The sequence below is a fragment of the Stomoxys calcitrans genome, chromosome 5 (genome assembly GCF_963082655.1).
Source record: "Stomoxys calcitrans chromosome 5, idStoCalc2.1, whole genome shotgun sequence".
NCBI classification, from domain to species: Eukaryota; Metazoa; Arthropoda; class Insecta; order Diptera; family Muscidae; genus Stomoxys; species Stomoxys calcitrans.
Genome location: NC_081556.1, coordinates 97198739 through 97222693, shown reverse-complemented (window position 1 = coordinate 97222693; position 23955 = coordinate 97198739). Strand labels below are relative to the sequence as shown.

The 23955-nt window shown below is 40.4% G+C and overlaps 1 protein-coding gene across 1 annotated transcript in view; it reads left to right on the top strand.

Moving 5' to 3' along the window:
* The window catches only part of LOC106080903 (uncharacterized), a 562885-nt gene that overhangs the window by 112511 nt on the left and 426419 nt on the right, over positions 1-23955 (top strand). The window contains exon 3 of the mRNA XM_059369019.1: positions 23107-23181. The gene's annotated coding sequence lies outside the window, so the exon portion shown is untranslated. The remainder of the gene's footprint in view (positions 1-23106; positions 23182-23955) is intronic.

Below are 23955 nucleotides of genomic sequence, written 5' to 3'. Positions count from 1 at the left end.
GATTCAAGCCCAGGCGTTCAGCGTCATCTCGTTTTTAAGGATATTCTGCCTAAATCTGTTCATTGCTCTACTGTGGCAAGAAATGCGAAAAAGTTTTAAGTGAATACTTATATACCCTCTACCATAGGATGGGGGGTTTTATAAGACCTCGAAACATTGATCTGCGACCCTATAAGGTACGTATAATCTCAATGGTAAAAATAAGCGTTTGAAGTTTTGGACAAATCGGGCTTGTAAATGGAAATCGGTCCTTTTTTGGATTAAGCTCCCATATAAACCGATATAACGATTTGACTTCTTGAGCCTTTAGAGGGTGCTATTATTATACCATTTGTCTGAAATTTTGCATTCGATTTTTTTTATACCACCATCATAGGATGTTTAGGTTAGGTTAGGTCAGAGTGGCAGTCCTATACAGACTCACTTAGACAATTTTAAGAACATTGTGATACCACAGCAGCGACAGACCAAGGCTTCTGGCGGGAATCGAACCAACGACCCCTGCACTGCTAATCCAAGCAGAAGCTGTGAGGAAATCAAAGAAGAAGAGACTATAGAACACCTTGTGTGTATGTGTCTCACACTAGCAGTTAGAAGGAGTTCCACTATTTCTTTGAGGACCTGTCTGAGTTAGCGGATGTGAACATTCGCAAGTTATTGGGCGTTATTAAAGCGGGATGGTTCAACGATAGGAACTGGAAGGTATCACAATGGAGAAAAACGTCTAAGTGAGTCTGATGGCAGACTGCCACTTAAACCTAACCTAACCTAGCGCATACACCAGTGATGGACAAAAATATGCACACTATGCCACATTACTGTGTACGTACAACAGAAAATAGACCCAGGGAAGCCATGGGTTTGCTAATTGTAATTCTGGCTCGTTACTGGTATAGACACATTATGTGAGAGTACACAAAATGTTTTTCTTGATTTGACTGAGCAAAGAGCAGTCTGTATATTGAGCTGCTTGGTAGAGAACGGATGGTGAATTGGGAAAGTCACAATTTTTAAATATTCGCCTTAGGTGCAAAAATCATTAGAGCAACGGACAAATGGCTGTCAGGTACAAGAAAACACAACAAGAACTTTTGATGTGTGTACATCACTCACACAGAGTTACCTTTTTATAGCCACCACTGTAAGTGGAATATACCCCCTGTATATTCATTTAGTCATTCCGTTTGCAACACATAGAAATATCAATTTCCGATCCAACAAAGTATATATATTTCGTCTCTTTGATGCACGCTGGTTAAGTTTTTGAACGGGCCAAATCGGACCATATTTGGACATTTATAGACCGATTTGACGTTAAGGGGGCCTAAAGACCATAAATGCTTTATTTTTTATCCGATTTAGCTAAAATTTGAAACAGTGAGTAGCTTTAAGCCTCCCGATATCTAAACCAAATATGGTTCAGATCGGATTATATTTGGATATAGCTGCCATATAGACCGATCTCCCGATAAATGGACTGAAGCCCATATTAGCTTAATTTTTTATCCGATTTCGCTGAAATTTGAATCAGTGAGTTGTTTTGAGCCCCCGATATCCAACATAAATCTGGTTCCAATCGGACTATATTTAGATATAGCTGCCATATAGACCGATCTCTCGATAAAGGGTCTGAAGCCCATAAAAGCTCCATTTATTACCGATTTCGCTGAAATTTGAATCAGTGAGTAGTTTTAAGCACCACGCCATCTGACCCAAAGATGGTAAAGATCGGACTGTGTTTAGATATAGCTATCCTATAGACCGATATGCCGATTAAGGGTGTGAATCTCATAGCAGTTTTATTTACTACCCGATTTCATTGAAATTTGGAACAGGGAGTTGTTTCAAGCCTCCCGACATCCGACCCAAATATGAGTCAGATCAGACTAAATAGGTATATCTGGCATATAGACCGATCTTCCAATTTAGGGTCTTAATCCCATAAAAAACAGATTTATTATCTGAAAATTTTACTTGTATATGAGTTCTCGGGACCTGAATAATATATGATCGAAACCAGCCCTATCTTATATATCTTCTTCTTCTTCTTATGTATAAAAATGAATTTGCGTTTATTAGTTTGTTTGTTTGTGTGTTCCGAATAGACTCCAAAACGACTGCATTGATTTTCTTGAAATGTTCATAGATGGTGCGTTATGAGCCCGTGGTGAAAATATTGTACTTCATTTTTTGATATCCGAAGGGGGGCGGACCCTCCCCCTTACCCTAACTTTCAGAAATCTTGGAGATGGGTGGTGCGATTTTAGCGAAATTTCGTGTGCTCTTTTATAGTAAACTAAAAACAAAAATTTGGTGTCCAAGTTTTGGATGAGGTATCTAGGGGGCCGCCCCACCCCAAAAACCCACCAAATATATGTATTGACCAATCACGACAATATGGGAATGTATTTTAGATAAGAAAACGTATCTAATGTCCAATTGTCGGACCAAGTGTTTGGGGGACCACCCCAACCCCAACTAAATCGGACATATTTACACACCATAGCAAAATGGGACTCAAACAAAAGGTATTTGCCAGTAGAAAACGAATCTGATACCCAAATGTGGGACTAAGTTTTTGGGGTTCAATCCTTCTCCAAAACACCCCTAAATAGAACATATTTACTGACCCTGGCTATATGGGGCTCAAATAAAAGGTACTTGAACAAATGTGGGACCAAGAGTTTGTGGGGCCGCTCCTCCCCAAAAACACCCCCCAACAGGACAAATGCAATATGGGTCTTACCATAGCAATATGGGTCTCAAATGAAAGGTATCTGGGAGTAAAGCATAAATCTGATATAAATATTCCTCCTCCGCCTCTTATAACCTGAAGTTCTTCAATTGGGAAATTGAACTTTATGGCAGCTTTATGCCAAATAGGGTCCGATCTAGACATCAAAAAGTTTCAATTAAATTCCACATTTCTTAACCCCTGGTAACTCTGGCCATGACATTCAGTTATGCACCATAATCATGCAGCATCCCGAAATGCACGGTCTGCCTAACTGTGTTACTCTACTAAGGCCACAGCCCTGCAGAGAAGGCGTGCAGAATGAATGAACATATTTTAATTAAAATAATGAATGGCTGGGTTCCATCCAACGCGACATAACATACACCAATGCAAAGCAGCTCCATCAACAAACGAAACCTGTTCCCCCAACCTTCCCCCCAATGAAGCAGCTGTAGGACCCATTGCTGGGATATGCAAACACACGCTTCAGTCCAAAACAAAATTTCACATGAATTTAGAATATATTTAAATGTGAGTTTGTTGCAAACAATTTTCCTCCTTTTTTTATAGACTTTTGTCACAGCACATTAGGGCCTTTGGGCAAGCAAGCGTAGGCTGTTAGATGGTGGAGTTGAATGGGTACCAGTGGGATGTGGCCTTTTTTTGTTGTGGCCCATTTCGGTGATAGATGTGTCTCTTTGGTCTATGGTTTGAGATAGCACCCCCAGTGCTGCCAGCCATGATAATGCAGGCGAAAAACAATGGCCGAAAGAAAAAGTGGAAAACAAAAACCTTTGAATATAGGACAAGGACATTACCTCGATGAAGTTTGTTATAATTATGCATGCAAAAGTTTAATGTTTTATTCATTTCAGAATTTTGAACATTTAAAAATGTATACCGTTGTGTTTTTTCATTGTTTTTGGTAAATGTTTTTTTTTTTTTTTGGGGTATTCTTTCTGATAAATTTAACTCAATTACAAAATGCATCCTGAAGTGGATTTAGGCTTTGAAATGATGCACAGTGTTGAAGCTTTTTTATACCCACCACAATAGGAATAGGGGTTACACTAAACTAGTCGGTTTGTTTGTAAGACCTCCAAATATTGATCTGAGACCCTATCTTATATATAAAAATCAATTTGTGTTTGTTTGTGTGTTCCTCATAGACTCAGAAAGAGCTGAACCGATTTTCTTGATATTGTCACAGATGGAGCATAATGATCCCGTGGTGAAAAAGGGTACTATTGGGTTGCCCAAAAAGTAATTGCGGTTTTCATGTAGTCGGCGTTGACAAATTTTTTCACAGCTTGTGACTTTGTAATTGCATTCTTTCTTCTGTCAGTTATCAGCTGTGACTTTTAGCTTGCTTTAGAAAAGAAGTGTAAAAAAAGTATATTTGATTAAAGTTCATTCTAAGTTTTATTAAAAATGCATTTACTTTCTTTTAAAAAATCCGCAATTACTTTTTGGGCAACCCAATACATTTTTTTGATATCTGAAGGGGGGGGGGGGGGGCGGACCCTCCCCCTTACCCTATTTTTCAGAAACCCCAGATCTCGGAGATGGGTTTTGCGATTTAAGCGAAATTTTGTGTGCTCTCATATAGTACCCTAAAAATAAAAATTCGTATCCAAATTTCGGATAGGGTACCTATGGGGGCCGCCCCACCCTAAAACCAACCAAACATATATTTAGATCAATCACGACAATATGGGACTCAAATGAAAGGTATTTAGGATAAGAAAACGTATCTAATATCCAATTGTCGGACGAAGTGTATAATCTGACATTTTTACCGACCATGGCAATATGGGACTCACATGAATGGTATTTGCAAGTAGAACACGAATCTAATATCCAAATGTGGGACCACGTTTCTGGGGGTCCACCCCTTTCCCAAACCACCCCCCAAACAGGATTTATTTACTGACCATGGGAATATGGGGCTTCAATAAAAGGTATTTGAGTGTAGAATTCGAATCTGATATCCAAATAAGGGACCAAGTGTTTGGGCGCCGCCTCTCCCCAAAAACATCCCCCAAAGGGGACAAATTTACGACCATAGCCACATGGGGCTCAAATGAAAGGTCTTTGAGAGTAAAGCACGAATCTGATATCAATATTCGGGAAAAGTGTCAATGGGGCCACCCCCACAACACCACCCAAATAGAAAGTATTTGCTGACTTTTGCAATATGAGACTCAAATAAGAGGGTTTTTAGAGTGGAACACGAATCCGATATATATTTTGAAGGCCAACTCACTGAGTGGCCGTCCATCCCCCAAAACACCCCCCAAGCCGGTCATGTTTACCGGCTATGGAAATATGGGGCTCATATTAAAGGTATTTAGAAGTAGACCACGTATCTGATATCAACATTAGGGACCAACTGTCTAGGGGACGTCCCACTACGAATACAACCCCCAAATAGGAAGTATTTGCTCACCAAGACAATTTGGGACTTAAAGGAAGTGGAACTAAATATTTGTAGTTTTTTTGGGTATAACCCAAAACCAGACATATTTTCTGACTTTTGCAATAAGGAGTTTAAATGAGATTAGAAAACGAATTTGATATTCAATTTTGAGGCCAATGAAAATATGGGGTTCAAATATATGAGAATAGAGCATGTTGCTGATATATTTTCCAGGCTTAGTGTTTGGGAGATCACCCCAATCCCCAAAACACTCCCAAATCGGGCATATTTACTGATCATGTCAATGTGGAGCTTAAATAAAAGGTATTGGGGGTAGAGCAAGAATTGATAGCCACTTTCTGGACCAATTTTCTGGGGGTCTACCTGTTTACCAAAATACCCCACATATAGCAATTTTTTACTGACCATCGCAATATGGACTCAAATAAAGGTATTTGGGAGTAGAATACGAATTTGATATTCAAATGTGTGACCATGTATTTAGGGCATCACCCCTTCCCCAAAACACCCCCCAAAGGGTAAACATTTTTCGACCATGCCAATATGTGGCTCAAATGAAAGGTATTTGAGATTACAAAACAAATTTGATAAGCCATTTTGGGGCCATGTGTTTGGGGAACGCCTCATCCTGTAAACTCTCCTAAACCAAATGCAATATGGGGTTTAAAAAAATGGTATTTGAAAGAAGAGCACGATGCTGATATTTTTCTGACACCAGAATTCTGTTACGATTTCCAACTTCCTCGCTAAGTATGAATTGAATTGGTTTATAAACTGATATAGCCTCCCTATAAACCAATTCCCAGTTTTGATTTTTTGAGTTCAAGAGGCCTTCACATCTTGCTGATTTGTTTGAAATTTAGCACAAGGACTTCTGTTCTGATATCCAACATTCTGCCAAGTATGATCTTAATCGGTCCCTTAACGGATATAAACCAATACCCCTATATATATTCTTGAGACCACAGAAGCCGCAATTCGTTCCCGATTTGATTGTTATGAAATAATTCAACTACAAACTGAGTTAGGTTAGGTTGAGAAGAGGGTGCGGGTTAGGTCAGGTTGATAAGAGGGTGTGGATATTATTCTGCTCCATGCTACTATGGACATACACCTAAGTCAGTAATCGGTTTTGTTGTGCGATCTAAAAACAAAAAGTAACCTCGAAAAAGAAAAATTTAAGCTAGGCGCCAATAACTTTATAAAATCCATAATTGTTTTCCACACTACTCCCCTAAGTTGGATCATGTCTGGTACTGTGTCCCCACACTAAGTACCAGTATCTGTTAGCTGCGAAAGCCGTGCAATGACAAATGATATGATCCAACGTCTCATCTTTCCTACATGCCACACACATGCTATCACTTACCCACCGATTTTGCATAAGATAGCTCGTAGTCCTCTGTGTCCCGTTATGATACCAAAAGCTATACTGACCTCCATTTTCCTTCCTTTCAGTAAAGACCTCTTCCCCTCACGATCTGGATCGCTCCATAGGATTTCTGCCGTTGTACTGATTGTTTCGCTGTTCCACAGTGTTACATGCATCGGAGGCCACCGTAGCGCAGAGGTTAGCATGTCCGCTTGGGGGGTCCGTTTTTACTACTCCTTTGTTTTTCATAGTAGTTCTATGTTTTCCGGGGGCGGGTTACTGGCCCAGCGCCCCAACCGCATGGGTTTGTGGGATTGCATGTATCCCTCGTTGTGGCGAGCCGCTTGCTCCAAGATCCGACGTCGCCGCCAGCCGTCCCTAACCTGGGAACAGACTCTGATGTTGGCCATTGGTTATTTAAAGACGCCAATAACCCGCCTTGTCATCTCGAGTATCATTGGCACTCAGTATTTAGTTAAGAGCCAGTGCCACCTGACTTCTCACTGAGACTCTCCTCTCGAAAATCGCTGGCTGCCCGCGGCCGCATTTGCAGCTACTCCGCATAAAAACGGAGCTTTCCATCATCCGCAACCTGTGGACACGCCCGGTAGCTTTGAGCTAAGCTTCCCGTGATAACGATGGGCACCACACAAGTCGGAGCTCAAAGTTCCAGCCTGTGTGGTGCTCACAGTCATCCCGTATCGGCCGGGGTTTTCTTCGTAAAATATATGGACCAGTTTGCGTTAACGCAGAATATAGGCGACATATGAACCACGAGCTGTATGAGCTGTATGACGACGATAGCATAGTTACACGCATCAAAATACAACGGCTGCGTTGGCTAGGTCATGTTGTCAGAATGGATGAAGAAACTCCAGCGAAGAAGTCTTTTGAAGGCAAACACGGTGGTACACGCAAACTGGGAAGATCAAAAGCCCGATGGAAAGATCAAGTGGTGGGAGACACCTCGAAACTTGGTGTCAGAGATTTTAGAATGAGCGCAGAAGATCGAGACGCTTAGAACGCTATTCTACGTTCGGCTAGTGGACAGAAATATTCTGTCATAGCCAATTAAAGTAAGTAAAGTAAGCATGTCCGCTTATGACGCTGAACGCCTGGCTTCGAATCCTGGCGAGACCATCATAAACAATTTTCAGCGGTGGTTTTCTCCTCCTAATTCTGACAACATTTGTGAGGTACTATGCCATGTAAAACTGCTTTCCAAAGAGGTGTCGCATTGCGGCACGCCGTTCGGACTCAGCTATAAGAAAGGAGGCCCTTTATCATTGAGCTTAAACTTGAATCGGACTGCGCTCATTGATGATGTAAGAAGTTTGCCCCTGTTCCTTAATGGAATGTTCATGGGCAAAATTTGCATTTTACAGTGTTACATGCTCGTTCGTCGCCAACGTCCTTCGGGTTAACCAAGTTTATTGACGGAAGTTTTGTGGCCGTCACCGCTAAATCGTCTGCAGTTTCATTCCTCATTTTGCGTGGCCCGGCACCCACTTGATGCGGATTGTGGTATCCTCAGAGAAAGCGTAAATCTCCTTCTTGCACTCCAAGACTGTTCGTGACCTTACCTTCCTGGTTGTTATTGCCCTTAGGGCTTGTTTACTGTCCGTAAAGATGTTCACACTCGACGTCATCGCGTTAGTACCACACCACCTCACATAATTCATGATAGCCCGGATCTACGCCTGCAGGACCGTATTATGGTCAGGTAGTCTAAAACAGATCTCAGTTCCTGGGTTCTCAATGTAGACCCCAGACCCACTCTGTCCTGTAGCTTTGATCCATCCGTGTAACATGATCTTCCAGATGGCAATACTAGTACCGCTGGCAGCAGTGCTTCGGACTCGACCTCAAGTGTCGTCTCAGGTATCCGATCAGAAAACCTATTCCCTTCCTTCCAGGTTTCCTATAGTCGCCTCGATTAAACCGCGATGGTATGAGCTGCTCCCATCCTCAATCCATTCTCCCATCGCCTTAAGTCTCATAGACACATTGGCTGCCTCACACTTAATTTGTATTTCAATGAGTCGGATATCTAGAATAGTCTCCAGTGCCCTAGTAAGCGTGGTCCTAATCGCTCCGCCTATGCCAAGACAACATGTTCTCTGAACCTGTTGTAAGGTCCTTATTTTGCACTTTTTCTCCATAGGAGTCCACCAAACTACCGAGACGTAAGTAAGTATTGATCTAATCACGCTCCTGTAGAGCCAGTGGACTATCCTAGGATTCAGGCCTTATTTCAAGCCTACGGCCCGTCTACAAAGTGCGAAACCTTTTTGAGCCTTCTCAGTACATTCCTGAATGTGACGCTTCCAATTCAGTTTTCTATCAAAGATCTCTCCTGAATATTTGAACTTGTCAGATATTGAAATCGATTTATTGAAGAAACGTGGTGCGTTAAATTGGCCTACCTTCGTCTTCCTCGGGAACAGGCATATTTCAGTCTTCTCTGGGTTAACATTGAGACCCCTGGGTCTAGCCCAGTCATATCCCATATGCAAGAACTTTTCGGCCCTTATGCATAGCTGGTTCGGATCCTTACCCCTAAGAAGTATTATAACATCGTCTGCGTAGCAGCAGGGTTCAAATCCCTCCTTAGTCAGCATCCGTAATAGGTTTTATGTTGATCACCCAAAGGAGTGGCTATAAAATGCTCCCCTGTGGCGTACCCTATGCCACTTTCTCCCTTATATTAATGCCATTAGACACAATTTATCCAACTGTTCCTTAGCATATGTTTTATCCAGTCTCTAAGGACCGGGTCCACCCGGTACAGGTCTAATGATTGGATCAGTGTGATGCTCCGCACATTGTTAAAAGCCCCCTCGATGTCAATGCATACCGCCAGTGTGTACGTTTTGGCATCGAAGGATTCTTCTATTTTTTACACAACCTCGTGCAGGGCAGTCTCCACCGACCATCCCTTGACATAGGTATGCTGTTTGTAGTTGAGCAGTTCGCTGGATGTCATACTCTTTATCATGGTGTCCACAATACGTTCCATGGTTTTGAGTAGAAAGGACGTAAGGCTTATGGGTCTGTAGGCCTTTGGTGTCGCATAACTTGCCTTGCCACCCCTGTCTCCTGCCAGGCTTTGGGAGTATATACAAGACCCAGGCACGCTGTGAAAATATTGGCCAGGTTGGGCGCCAGGTAGTCTTCCTCCTTCTGTAGTAACGCCGGAAATATCCCATCAGGTACGGGTGACTTAAATGGTTCGAAGCTTCTCAAGGATTCCTTCACCACAAATTCTGTTATTATAAACCTTCGATCAACGTCATTACTCCAAGATTTCGGTGTCTCCGTGAGTCCCGTCGTATCCTGTGGAAAATGGATTTTCATCAAAAGCCTCAACATGTCCTGCGTTGTCTTTGCTCTCACTCCCATATCGTTTACTACAGTTTCAGTTTGGACATGGTTTTTGAGAGAAACTTTTTTATTTTTTTCCTGTTCGCAGAAAAGCTTCCAGAAGGCACGTTTTGCCGCTCTGGTAATCTTATTGTATTCCTTGAGCCGTGTGTAATACACATCCCAATAAACTTCCGCTATTTTACGACGAGCTCTGTTAAAAAGTCTAAGGACCTCTTTCCCAATATTGCGAATGTCCCCGGTCATTCAGGGTTTTTCTTGGGCTGATTTCCTTTCCTGAAGAGGAAAACTATCTTCGAAGGATCCTATCAGTGCAGTCGTAATCCTGTTGACATTCTCGTTGATCTCTTCTATGCTTGGACAATTTAAATTATCTTGCCCAAGTCTTCTTCTGAGTAACCTTCTGAATTTTGTCCAGTTTATCTTCAACTTATTCCGGAAGCTTATCGGATTCGGCGCTGGCCGTGCTATTCTAAACCTAATGTAGCGATAGTCGGAGAAAGAGTGTTCTATGGAGACCTTCCAATCCTGAACCTCATCGATCAGATTTACTGAACATATCGTCACATCTAATACCTCCTCCCTAATCCTATTAACAAAGGTAGCGGTGTTACCAATATTAAGTGTTATTAGGTCGTTAGTATACAAGAACTCTGCCAGGGCTTGGCCCCGCTTATTAGTGTTGGTGCTACCCCTCGAAATGTGGTGAGAGTTCCCATCGCACATCGTTTCCTGTCTGTTTTGCTTGCCTCACCAACCGTTGCAGCTCCGACGTTGGTGGCGGTGTCGGAAAGTCGAAAGGCAGATAAAGTGATGCCAGGTATGCCCCACCGTCTCCCTGTCACACCACTGGTGCATCCGTCGTTGACAGCTATGGGGAAAATATATAATTCAAATTTTTATGACAAATATAGCAGGACCTCGGCCGAGTATCAGTAGTGGATATGGTTTAGTCCAGAGACTTTGTTCCGGGTCGTCCATGGCTCCTGAATTAAGGCAATATGAATCTTGCCCTTGCTGATATTCTCCATCAGACCGTGTGTTGTACCAGTCTCGCTCCGGTGGAGGTTTATCTGGATTACCTCAATCATTGGTCCTCCAGTAAATGGGCATCTTGGGAGTAGGTGATGATCTCATCATCCGCTCCCTGTTCTTTAGAATTTATTGACTTTCCTGTAACTGCACTGCCCGATGTCATCGTTTTAGGTTCATTGCCTAGTCTTACGACTTTTTATAAAGTCGCTAATGGTTCCATCAGCGGGTCCCTGTTCGTTAAGTTTTATTGAGTTTCCATTCCCTGTTCTGCCTGGTGTTTCAATACTAGGATCTTTGCCTATCTTAGCCTTAAGTAAATGGGCTTCTTGGGAGTAGGTGATGGTACCATCATCGGCTCCCTGTTCGTTGGGTTGCATTAAGTCTCCTGTCGCTGCACTGCCTAATGTTTCAATATTAGGATCTTTACCTATCCCAGTATTCCAAATCTTTAAGTCGGTGATGGGTTCTTCGTCGGGTTACTGTTTGTTAGGCTGTGTTGGGTCTCTCGCCACTGCACTGCCTGATATTTTAGTATAAGGATCATTGCTTCTTCTAGTCTTTCCAATATTGAGAGATGCCATGATTGTCTCGTTGTCGGCCCCCTGTTTGTTAGGCGGTGTTAAGTTACCTGCCACTGCACGGCCTGGTGTCGCAGAATGAAAATTTCTTCCTATCCTAGTCTTGTCAATCTTAAAAAAGACAGCTTTGCGCCAAGCCTTTAGTATTAGCCAAACTCATCACGGAGACTTGATCAATGCCAACCACAAAGAGTGTTCCTTCCTCCTTTTATCCTTTGTTTGCCTAAAAGGAGATACCGCGCATAGAACTCAACAAATGGGATCCATGGTGGAGGGTATATAAGATTCGGGCTGGCCGGACTTATCACGCTCTTACTTGTTTGAAGTGATAATGATATTTTTAAACTAAAATATTTGCTGCTTTACGGTTATCCCCTTTTCAGCAGTTGTTCTGCTATTACAGCAAAAAAATTGGTTACATTTACTTACAAATTTCCCTGGGTGTAAGTATTGGTTTGCCCAAAAAGTAATTGCGGATTTTTCATATAGTCGGCGTTGACAAATTTTTTCACAGCTTGTGACTCTGTAATTGCATTCTTTCTTCTCTCAGTTAACAGCTGTTACTTTTAGCTTGCTTTAGAAAAAAAAGTGTAAAAAAAGTATATTTGATTAAAGTTCATTCTAAGTTTTATTAAAAAATTCGCAATTACTTTTTGGGCAACCCAATATAAGTCTTGTCCAATTTCATCGAAATCAGATGAAAAGTGACACTATTTTAAACTCAAAATCTCTCTTCGAAAATCAATTACGGCCATATTAGCCAAGAATGACGAAGAGTGCGAAATGTTTGTGATGCATAATGTAATCTCAAAAATTTTCATTGATGTTCACAAGCGGATTTCAATATCAAGAATAACATGTCACCCTTCATCTAATGTTGAAATGTACTTCAATTCTATTCTATTATTGTATCGAGCTAATATTCGATGGCTTATTGTGGCCCCACCCCTTATAAATGCGAATTCTTCAGTATAACAACTGTCAATTAAATGAATATGAATACTTCTCATACCTAAATTCGATGACAGTGCCATCAATGGCCTTTAAACTGCATTGTAACAAATAAGGGTGACAACAGCATTACATTTGCAAATGCATACTAATGACATTCCAATTTTGGGTCATTTCAAATGCGCAATTTGCCTTCACTTGCCTTACTTTGTAGGTTAAGCAAACTTAATTTAGTTTAATTTGTCTAAATAGTTTTCAGCAATATTGAATTTGGTATATGGTGCTTCAAAATAATAATATGCAAATTTTGACCTAATTAAATCCATTGCAGCAGTATCTAATTTTATGTTTGACTAATGCGTTTAGTTGACCAAATGCTCATGAATGCTTGTGTCTGTTTACTAAATGCGTAAATCGCATTTATTTCAGATGACCTGTGTGAACAATTGTCCAAATATGGCATATAGATGCCAAGAGCGAAGAAGAAACAAGAAAAACAGTGTTAAGTGCGATCAATACGAATTACCATACATACATTTATGTTTCTAATATAGCACACCATTTGCAACAATGACAAGTTGCATATGAAAGACCTAAAAAGCCTCGTTGTGTAATCGTGTGCATAAGTTTAGAGTCTAAATGTAACATTTTCCAAGATACTGATTGTTCAAGCTGTCAGAATGTTGACCCAAAAGGACTTAGAGTGTTCAGGGCAAACTTATTTTTAGGATCTTTTAACATGACTTCAAATAAAGGCGAATAGAGCACATATTTTGCGGAAATTATAGTTTTATTACAGATGGGTGGGGCGCCCCAAAACTTTGAGACTTTTATTAATGGTATTTATGAGTAGAGAACGCATCTCCTCTAATAATTTGTGACCAAGTGTTAGGGGGAAGTTCCCCATCCCAACCTCTTTTGCTATGGGCAGATCAATATTTGCATTGACTGAAATGTTGCCCCTCAGACACCAATGAATAAATTTGTTGGTCAGATTTGTACTCCACTTTTTAATAACTTTCATTTGGTATTCATATTGCCCAAATCGGTGAAAGAGTCCTGTTGGGCGTTTTTTTGGGGGTGGGGGACCCTCCCGAACTTTTCGGGCGAAGTTTGTGTACCAAGTTCGTATTCTACTCTTTAATACCTTTCAGTTGATACCCATATTGTCCCAATCGGCCTCGGAGACATGGTTTCAACCATATTATGGAAATAAACTGGTATCCGTAGATGGTTACAGGTTTTTAAGATCCGATCGGGATGGCAGAGGTGGTGGAGTTGCTATCTATATAAGACATGACATAGATTTCAGACCCATTGCTTCGTCGTTGGGGTTGTATACCGTCCGAACAAAAGAGCGCAATATGATGACTTGGTGAAGAGACTTGAGGATATAAACTGTCATTATAATGATATTATAGTCACTGGTGACTTTAATAGTAATGTGCTTGAAGAGTCACATTTGACGGGGAGCATGCAATCAATAGGGTTGCATGTTGTTAATTCCAATACTCTTATTGACTTGTTCTTCGTAAGTTCCAAGACTGATGTGAAGTTATATGATCAATTATCGGCACCCCTTTTTTCAAAACATGATTTATGTTTTTTGACTTATGGCGTTCCAATGGAATATACAAGTATAACATATACGTACAGAGACTATAGACACATTGATTATAACTCACAGCTTTGTGAAATTGGCACCGTTGAGTGGCAGGATCTTTATGGCATGTCTTGCGTAGATGAGCAGATTGCATTTCTTCAACGTAATATGAGTCAGATTTTCGACAAATGTGTTCCGATGAAGACCCGAACTGTTTTTTCGAATGGGAATCAGTGGTTTGATAATGATATTAAAGTATTGATACGTAAAAGAGATTGTGAGTACTCTCGATGGAAGCGTTTTAGAACACCTGAACTCTTTAATAATTACAAGCGTGCGAGAAATCAGACCACTTCTTGTATAAAGACGAAGAAAATAGCTTATTTTTGTAGTAAATTTCAAGTGGCATTGAACACGAAAGATACTTGGAGACATATTAAGTCGATTGGAATAGGAAGTGATAATGCATCATCAATTGATAGACATGTTGATTTAGATGAGATTAATAGGAGTTTCTTGAACATATCTTTTCCTGAGCCAAATGTACATTTCTACGACAGTGAATTTAGTAACGTCAACCATAGTAGTAACAACACCTCACCGGACCTACGTTTTGATCTTGAGCGTTTTGAACAAAGCGATATCGTTAGCGCTGTAGAATCGATTAAGTCTAATGCCATTGGTTCTGATGGTATTGACCCAAGATTTTTTAAGATAATTCTACCCTTTATTCTTCCGTATATGCGCCATCTTTTTAACAATATTATTTTAAGGAGTTGCTATCCACAGTCTTGGAAACGGGCAAGGATAGTCCCAATACCAAAGAATAACCAGGAATTTAAGCCAATAGCAATTCTTCCATACACCTCTAAGATAGATTGAGACTCTAGTCAACCGGAAAATATCAGAATATATTGCGAATAATTCGCTGCTAACAGATTTTCAATCTGGTTTCCGGCCAAAGCACAGTTGTACTTCTGCACTTTTGAAAGTAGTTGAAGATGTAAGGAGTGATATAGACAGCGATAAAGTTACCTTTCATGTTCTTTTAGATCATTCGAAAGCATTTGATTCCGTTGATCCCAATATACTTTGCATTAAACTGAAACATTTATTTAAATTTTCTGAAAGAACAACGGATCTTATTTATTCCTATCTTTCGAATAGAAGCCAATCGGTATGTGTTGATAGCCGCTGTTCTAGTTATCTTGCAGTCTCAAGAGGTGTTCCACAGGGGTCTGTATTGGGCCCACTCCTTTTTTCCTTATATAGCAATGACCTTCCTGGACAGTTGCGCAAATGTGGTATTCATATGTATGCCGACGACGTACAGCTGTATATGAGCTCCTCGCCGGGGAGGTTGATCGATGGCGTACTTCGACTAAATAATGCCTTGGATAGGATAAACACATGGGCAAACGCCAACGGACTACTTTTAAATCCAACAAAGTCAAAGTGCCTTGTAATTGGTAGGAATCGGGTAACAATGCCGCCCAATCTTGATGTGGCAATTGCTGGAGCCCCAATTGAGATTGTTTCATCTGCAAGAAACCTTGGTTTGGAGTTTGATGATAGACTTTCATGGAAGAATCATGTCAGTATGACAGTGGGCAGGACCTACGGCGTTTTACGAAACTTATATATGAGTCGACAGTATACCCCTTTGTCAATAAGATTGCTTTTGGCTAGGACATTTATTCTGCCGAAACTATTATACTCTTGCGAGGTTTTTTACGGTTGTGATGTAACTCATAGGAATAAATTGCACGTGGCCTTTAACGATGTCGTTAGATACATTTTTGGTTTTGCGTGGAAAAGACCGGGTATCTGACTTTGCCAGATAAGTATATGGTGTCTCTTTTAACTCATTCCTTAAGATACGCTCGTTGCAAATGATCCACAAGATAATGTATGCCAACGAACCGTCATATCTGGCTTCTGTATTGCGTTTTGCCAACTCTACAAGAGGTAAACAAGTAATACAAATACGTCATCAATATCGTGTATCTGAACAACAGTTCTTTGTTAATGCTATACATCTCTGGAATAATCTTCCCAATAGTATTCAAATTGCAAGTAATGAACGACAGTTCAAATCTTTGATTTATAATCATTTTACTTAATTATTTATTTTGTTTTTTTATAACTATTTATTAATTTATTTTATTAGTAAATTTGATTAAATTGTAAAGTTTTCTTTAAAGTTTCTTTTTCTTCTTTTTTTTTATTTTGTTTTAACCTTTTTTTACTTAAATATTGTATCAGTAACTTTGCTTAAATTGTTAAATATTTTGTACCAATTATTATTTACTAACCCATGCTTTATATAAGACACTGTCTTTTGTATGGGTTTTATCATAATAAAATACAAATACAATACAATACATGTCCGCCCGGGTGGGTGTTGGGGTGGGGCGTCCCCCCAGGTTATTTTGACCCAAAAATTTTATACCAATTTCGTATTTTTGTGGTACCACAAGTTGACATACAAAATTTCGCTTAAATCGGTGCACCCATCTGCGAGATCTGGCGTTTTTGAAAATTGGTGTATTGGGGAGAGTCCGTCCCCCCTTCGTATATCAGGGGGGACGGACTCTCGTATGGCAATCGCCGTCCCCACATCCTACCCAAAAAAAGGTATTAAAAATAATAATTGAAGGCCGATCCGGATTGAACAGGACAGCAAAAAAAGCCTTTGGTTGGAGAGTACACTCTTAAGCCTCAAATTGGGATGGACACAGGAGGAAGTCGTAGCTTTGAAATATGATTTTGAATGTAGATAACCAATACAAAGAACATGTATTTATGTGGATCTGAACGAAACCCGTAACCCTGAATATCTTGATAGCCACTTTCGAAATACTTGACATTATAGGGCCAAACAAAATCATGCTTTAGCATGATGCTGATATTATTTCAGAGCCCGCTCCCTAAATTTCCTTCAAACCATTCATGTCTGCCTACTATGTCATTAAATAATAGGTATTAGATAGTAGAAAACGAATTTGAAATCCATGTTGAAGTCAAGTGTTTGGGGGTCGTCTCACCCCAAAAACTTCACCTAAACCAATGGCTATTGGGGCTCAAATAAAAGAAATTTGAGAGTAGAGCACGATACTGACATCTCTTCAGAACTAAGTGCTTGGTTGGCCGCCCCACCTTAGATGACCCATAAAGTGGAAATATTTGTGGATTATGACAACAAGGGGCTCCAATCTAATATCTGTTTTACGGACGCCTCACCTATAGCAGTATGTAGCTCAAATGTGATATTTGAGAGTAGAGTATGAATCTAATACAACAACTTTCCACTTTCGAGGCAAAGGGTTTGGTTACTCCAATCCTCCATCAAATCCAAAAAAATGAAGTACATCTAACATCCAAACCCTTAACTTTCTTCTAAAAACTCCAGATCTCGGGGATGGGTGGGTCGCTTTATGCGAAATTTAGTTTGTTTATAATAACTCAAAAATAGAAATTTGGTGTCCTTTTTTAGGGTGGGATACCTAGGGGGGCCGCGCCACTTCCAAAGCCCGCTAAATGGAAATACAAACCAATAATAGCAATATGGAGCTCAAATTAAAGGTATTTGAGACTAGAAAACGAATCAGATATATGACGGTCCACCTCACCCCCAAATATTCCCCCCATATAGAACTTACCATAATATAAGGCTCAAATTAAAGGTATTTAAGAGTAGACCACCAATATGGTATTCACATTGGGGCGAAATATCTGAAAGGCCGTACCAGCACCTCCAAACAGGACTTTTTCCTGACCGTGCAAGTATAGGGCTCAGATAAAAAAAGAGAGTGAAAGAAGGCGCAGTGGAGCGGGCCCTGTCTAGCTAGTATATGTATATAGCCCGAATTTCATTCCTATTACCAATGTAAGCGCATTAATTGACCAATCTTGCCAAAATTGTGCACAACGCTTTCCTCGATGACTACCACAATATCTACAAAGTTTGGTCGAAATCAGGTCAAATTTTGATGTAAATCTTATATATAAAATTCAATTTGTGTTTGATTACCTTGAAATTTTCACAGATTGCATAGGTTGGTCTGGAAGGAAACATAGGCTATATAATTTTTTTGATAACGACAGGGGGGCGGACCCTCCCCCTTACCCCAAAAGTACTATCCAAGAATAAAAGTGCACCGATCGGGACAATATGGGTTTCAAATGAAGGTATTCAAGAGTAGAGTACGAATTTCATAAAAATGTTGGGTCCAAGTACCTGGGGGGCCGCCCCAGCCCCAAAACCCCTTAAAATCGGACTATTTGACGATCATGGCAATATGGGACTCAAATGAAAGGTATTAGGGAGTAGATTACGAATATGATTAGGAAGAACAAATATGCTTTATAATTTATTGATATCGGAAGGGGCGGACCCTCCGTTATCCCAAAAATACCACCCAAAATCACAAGTGGACCGATAAAAACAATATGGATATCAAATGAGGGGTATTGAAGAGTAAAATACGAATATGGTATTAAAAATTGGGTCCAAGTACATAGAAAGTCGCCCTAACCCTAAAATGTCTAAAAACAGAAAAATTGGTCGTCCTTATCAATGTGGGACTTAAATGAAAGGTATTCTGGAGTAGATTACGAATCTGGCATACAAAATCAGATCGAAGTGTAGGGGGTCACCCCACCCGCGAAAAACTCTCCAAATGGACATATGACCCATCATGACTATATGAGACTCGGTTTGTTTGTTTGTTCCGTAGAATCAAAAAAAGAAAACATAGGTTATATAATTTTTAGATATCGGATGGTGGCTGACCCTCCCCCCTACCCCAAAACGCCACCCAAATCCAAAAGAGGACTGATGGGCACAATATGGGTATCAAATGAAAGATATTGGAGACAAGAAAATGAATTTTATATCAAACTAGCTGACCCGGGCCCGCTCCGCAGCGCTTCCTCTATTTTATATGGAACAAAAGTTTCCTTGGAATATTTATTTTCGACAATTAAAGATCTTTTAGTGAAATACCATGCAAACTTGACTAACAGTTTAATAGTATAAGTGGCTTTATTTGAATCCCACATGATCTTTATTGGTATACGAATTGAAGATTGCATGTAAAGTGTACTCTATTCTTAAAATACTTTAATTTAGCCCGATATTCTCATGATATCTGATTTAAGGGTGTCTTCGGGGATGAGGCGGTCCCCCAGACACTTGGCCCTGAAAAAATATCAGCATCGTGCACTTCTTTCAAATACCATTTATTTAAACCCCATATTACCATTGGTTTTAAGGGGGACTTTGCAGGAAGAGGCGTCCCCCAAACACATGGTCCCAAAATTGGTTATCAAATTCGTTTTCCTATCTGAAAAACCTTTCATGTGAGCCACATATTGGCATGGTCGAAAAAATGTTAACCATTTTGGGGGGCAGTTTTGGGGAAGGGGTGATGCCCTAAATACGTGGCCCTACATTTGGGGCCTTTATTTGAGCCCCAAATTGCGATGATCAGTAAAAAATAACTGTTGGTGGGGTATTTTGGGAAAGGGGTAGATTCTTGCTCTGCCCCCCAATACCTTTCATTTAAGCCCCACATTGACATGGTCGGTAAATATGCCCGATTTAGGGATGTTTTGGTGGGAGGAGTGGTCCCCCAATCACTAAGCCCTGAAAATATATCAGCAATGTACTCTATTCTCATATATTTGAACCCCATACTGCCATTGACTTCGAAATTGGATATCACAATTCATTTTTTAATCTCAAATACCATTCACTTCAACCCTTTATTGAAAAAGCCAGCAAATATGTCTGGTTTGGGGTATGGACCCTAAAAACTATGAATGTCAAGCTACACAGTCTTGAAGACCCAAATTGTCTTGGTGAGCAAATACGTCCTACTTGGGCGTTGTTATGGTGGTGGGACGTCCCCTAGACAATTGGTGCCGAATGTTGATGTCAGATTCATGGTCTACTCCCAAATACCCTTTATTTGAACTCCATTTTTCCATAGTCGGCATACATGACCGGTTTGGGGGGTGTTTTGGGTGATGGGGCGGCCACTCAGTGCCTTGGCATTGAAAATATATATCAAATTCGTGTTCTACTCTAAAATACCTTTTATTTGAGTCTCATATTGCAATGGTCAGCAAATACTTCCTATTTGGGTGGTGTTATGGGGGTGGGGTGGCCACATAGACACTTTTCCGGAACATTGATATCAGATTCGTGCTTTACTTCCAAAGACCTTTCATTTGAGCCCCATATTGCTATGGTCGTAAATTTGTCTTCTTTGGGGGATGTTCTCGTGGATGGACGGGCCCTCAATCACTTGGTCCCACATCTGGATATCAGATTCGTGTTCTACACTCAAATACATTTTATTGAAGCCCCATATTATCATGGTCAGTAAATAAGTCCTGTCTGGGGGGTGTTTTGGGGAAGGGTTGGACCCCCAGTAACTTTGTCCCAAATTTGGATATCAGATTCGTATTTCACTGCAAACACCTTTCACTTGAGTCCCATATTGCCATGGTAAATATGTCCGATTTAGGGTGTTTTGGGGGTTGGGGTGGTCCGCCAAACACTTGTCCCGACAATTGGATATCAAAAACGTTTTCTACTCTTATATTCCTTTCATTTGAATCCCATATTGTCATGATTGGTGTATATATATTTGGTAGATTTTGGGGTGGGGCGCCCCCCCTTAGGTAGCCCATCCGAAATTTGGATACCAAATTTTTGTTTGTAGGTTACTATAAGAGAGCACCCAAAATTTCGCTTAAATCGCACTACCCATCTCCGAGATCTGGCGTTTCTGCAAATTAGGGCAAGGGGGAGGATCCGCTCCCCCTTCAGATATCAAAAAATGTAGTACCCTTTTTTCACCACGGAATCATTTTGCACCATCAGTGAAAATTTCAAGAAAATCGTTTCAGCCGTTTCTGAGTCTATAAGGAACACACAAACAAACAAACAAACCTACAAACAAACACAAATTTATTTTTATACCCTCCACCATAGGATGGGGGTACACTAATTTCGTCATTCTGTTTGTAACTCCTCGAAATATTCGTCTAAGACCCCATAAAGTATATATATTCTTGATTGTCATGACATTTTAAGTCGAACTAGCCATGCCCGTCCGTCCGTCTGTCTGTGGAAAGCACGCTAACTTTCGAAGGAGTAAAGCTAGCCGCTTGAAATTTTGTACACATACTTCTTATTAGTGTAGGTCGGCTGGGATTGTAAATGGGTTATATCGGACCACGTTTTGATATAGCTGCCATATGAACCGATCTGGGATCTTGACTTCTTGAGCCGCTAGAAAGCACAATTCTTATCCGATTTGGCTGAAATATTGCATAACGTGTTTTTTTATGACGTCCAACAACTGTATTAAGTATGGTTCAAATCTGTCCATAACCTGGTATAGCTGCCATATAAACCTATCTGGGGTCTTGACTTCTTGAGCCACTAGAGGGCGCATTTATTATCCGATTTGGCTGAAATTTAGCATGAGGTTTTTTGTTATGACTTTCAACAACTGTTCTAAATATGGTTCAAATGGGTCCATATCCTGGTATAGCTGCCATATAAACCGATCGGGGGTCTTGACTTCTTGAGCCACTAGAGGGCGCAATTATCATCCGATTTAGCTGAAATTTTGCATGAGGTGTTTCATTATGACGTCCAACAACTGTATTAAGTATGGTTCAAATCGGTCCATAACCTGGTATAGCTGCCATATAAACCTATCTTGGGTTTTGACTTCTTGAGCCACTAGAGGGCGCACTTATTATCCTATTTGGCTGAAATTTAGCATGAGGTTTTTTGTTATGACTTTCAACAACTGTTTTAAATATGGTTCAAATCGGTCCATAACCTGGTATAGCTGCCATATAAACCTATCTGGGGTCTTGACTTCTTGAGCCACTAGAGGTCGCAATTATCATCCGATTTAGCTGAAATTTTGCATGAGGTGCCCTGTTATGACTTTCAACAACTGTCCTAAGAATAGTTGAAATCAGTCTATAAACTGATGTAGCTGCCATATAAACCGATCTGGGGTCTTGACTTCTTGAGCCACTAGAGGGCGCAATTTGTATCCGATTTGGCTGAAATTTAGCATGAGGTTTTTTGTTATGACTTTCAATAACTGTAAGTATGGTTCAAATCCGTCCATATCCTGGTATAGCTGCCATATAAACTGATCTGGGGTCTTGACTTCTTCAGCCACTAGAGGGCGCAATTTGTATGCGATTTGGCTGAATATTAGCATGAGGTTTTTTGTTATGACTTTCAACAACTTTTCTAAGTATGGTTCAAATCCGTGCATATCCTGGTACAGCTGCCATTTACACCGATCTGGGGTCTTGACTTGTTGAGCCACTAGAGGGCGCAATTTGTATCCGATTTGGCTGAAATTTTCCATGAGGTTTTTTTGGTATGACTTTCAACAACTGTTCTTAGAATGGCTTAAATCCGTCCATAACCTGATATAGCTGCCATATAAACCTATATGGGATCTTGACTTCTTGAGCCTCTAAAGGGTGCAAGTATTATCCGATTTGGCTGAAATTTTGTACAATGGCTTCTCCCATGACCTTTAACATACATGTCGAAAATTGTATGAATCGGTTTATAGCCTAATACAGCTCCCCTATAAACCGGTATCCCTATTTTAGTTCTTCAACCCCTTAAAGTGCATCATTCTTACTAGATTTGGCTGAAATTTTACACAATGTGGTCTACTGTGGTCTCCAATATTCATTTCAATTATGGTCCGAAATGAACCATAGCTTGATATTGTTCCAATAACATGGCAATTCTTTTCGTTTATCCTTTGTTTGCCTTAAAAGAGTTACTGTGGAAAGAGCTCGACAAATGCGATCCATTGTGGAGGGTATATAAGATTCGGCCCAGCCGAACTTAGCACGCTTTTACTTGTTTTTATTTTTAAATACCTCTTAAAAATTTCTTTTTGCTTTGATGCTACTCCATCCTCTGTTGTTTTCTTCCAGATTCCAGTTAAAAAAAGTCTCGCATTTGGGAATATCTACATTTATGCTACTTTTTAAACAATGAATTCAATACAGGTAAGTCCCCTAAGACTTTTTCCACATTTTTTTCTCTTTACCACTTTATTTCATATTCGAATACCTTAAAATAAAAGCTTCAAACAAGAAACCTTTCCCCCAAAATATGCTCTGGAATGTGGTATATTGCCCCAGATCAATAACCATTTGAAAAAGTTTTAAGTCAACCTCTTCTCCCTACACCCTTATAACATAAATGTGTAATGAAATCTCATCCACGTACCATGACATTCTTATGCGCTACGTGGTTGTAACCACAAAAATGTTTCGTTGTTTGTTTTGGATAAATTAGCAAAATTTTTTTTTGGAAGGTCCTTGAACATGAACACCACCATCATATACGGTCGTAAAAAGAAAAAAAGAAAGTTTACAACAAAACCACATGTTTTCCATGCCACCTTCTGACCCCTGAAGAAAATTAAACGAAATTACTTCCGTGTAGAGAAGAGAAGTTGCGTGATTTTGTACGTTAATCTTCAAAGCGTAGCAAAACAACAACAAGAAGCCATGTTTCTGCCACGTGCTGTCATTAGCAGGTCCTGGCACCAACTAAAGGCAAACGTTTGCCTTAGCACCCACAACTAACATCCTTTATCACTCTCACACAGCCAGAGAGTAGGTGAGCGAGTCCTTTTGGCCTCTGTGGAGTGCGGTGTGGTGTCACCCATCAATGCGCATACTCAACACATGTGGACTTTGTGGTGAGGGGAGCATGAAACTAAATCGGAAATTATTGTTTCTGCTGCTCATCCGTGATGTGTGGAAATTATTTAT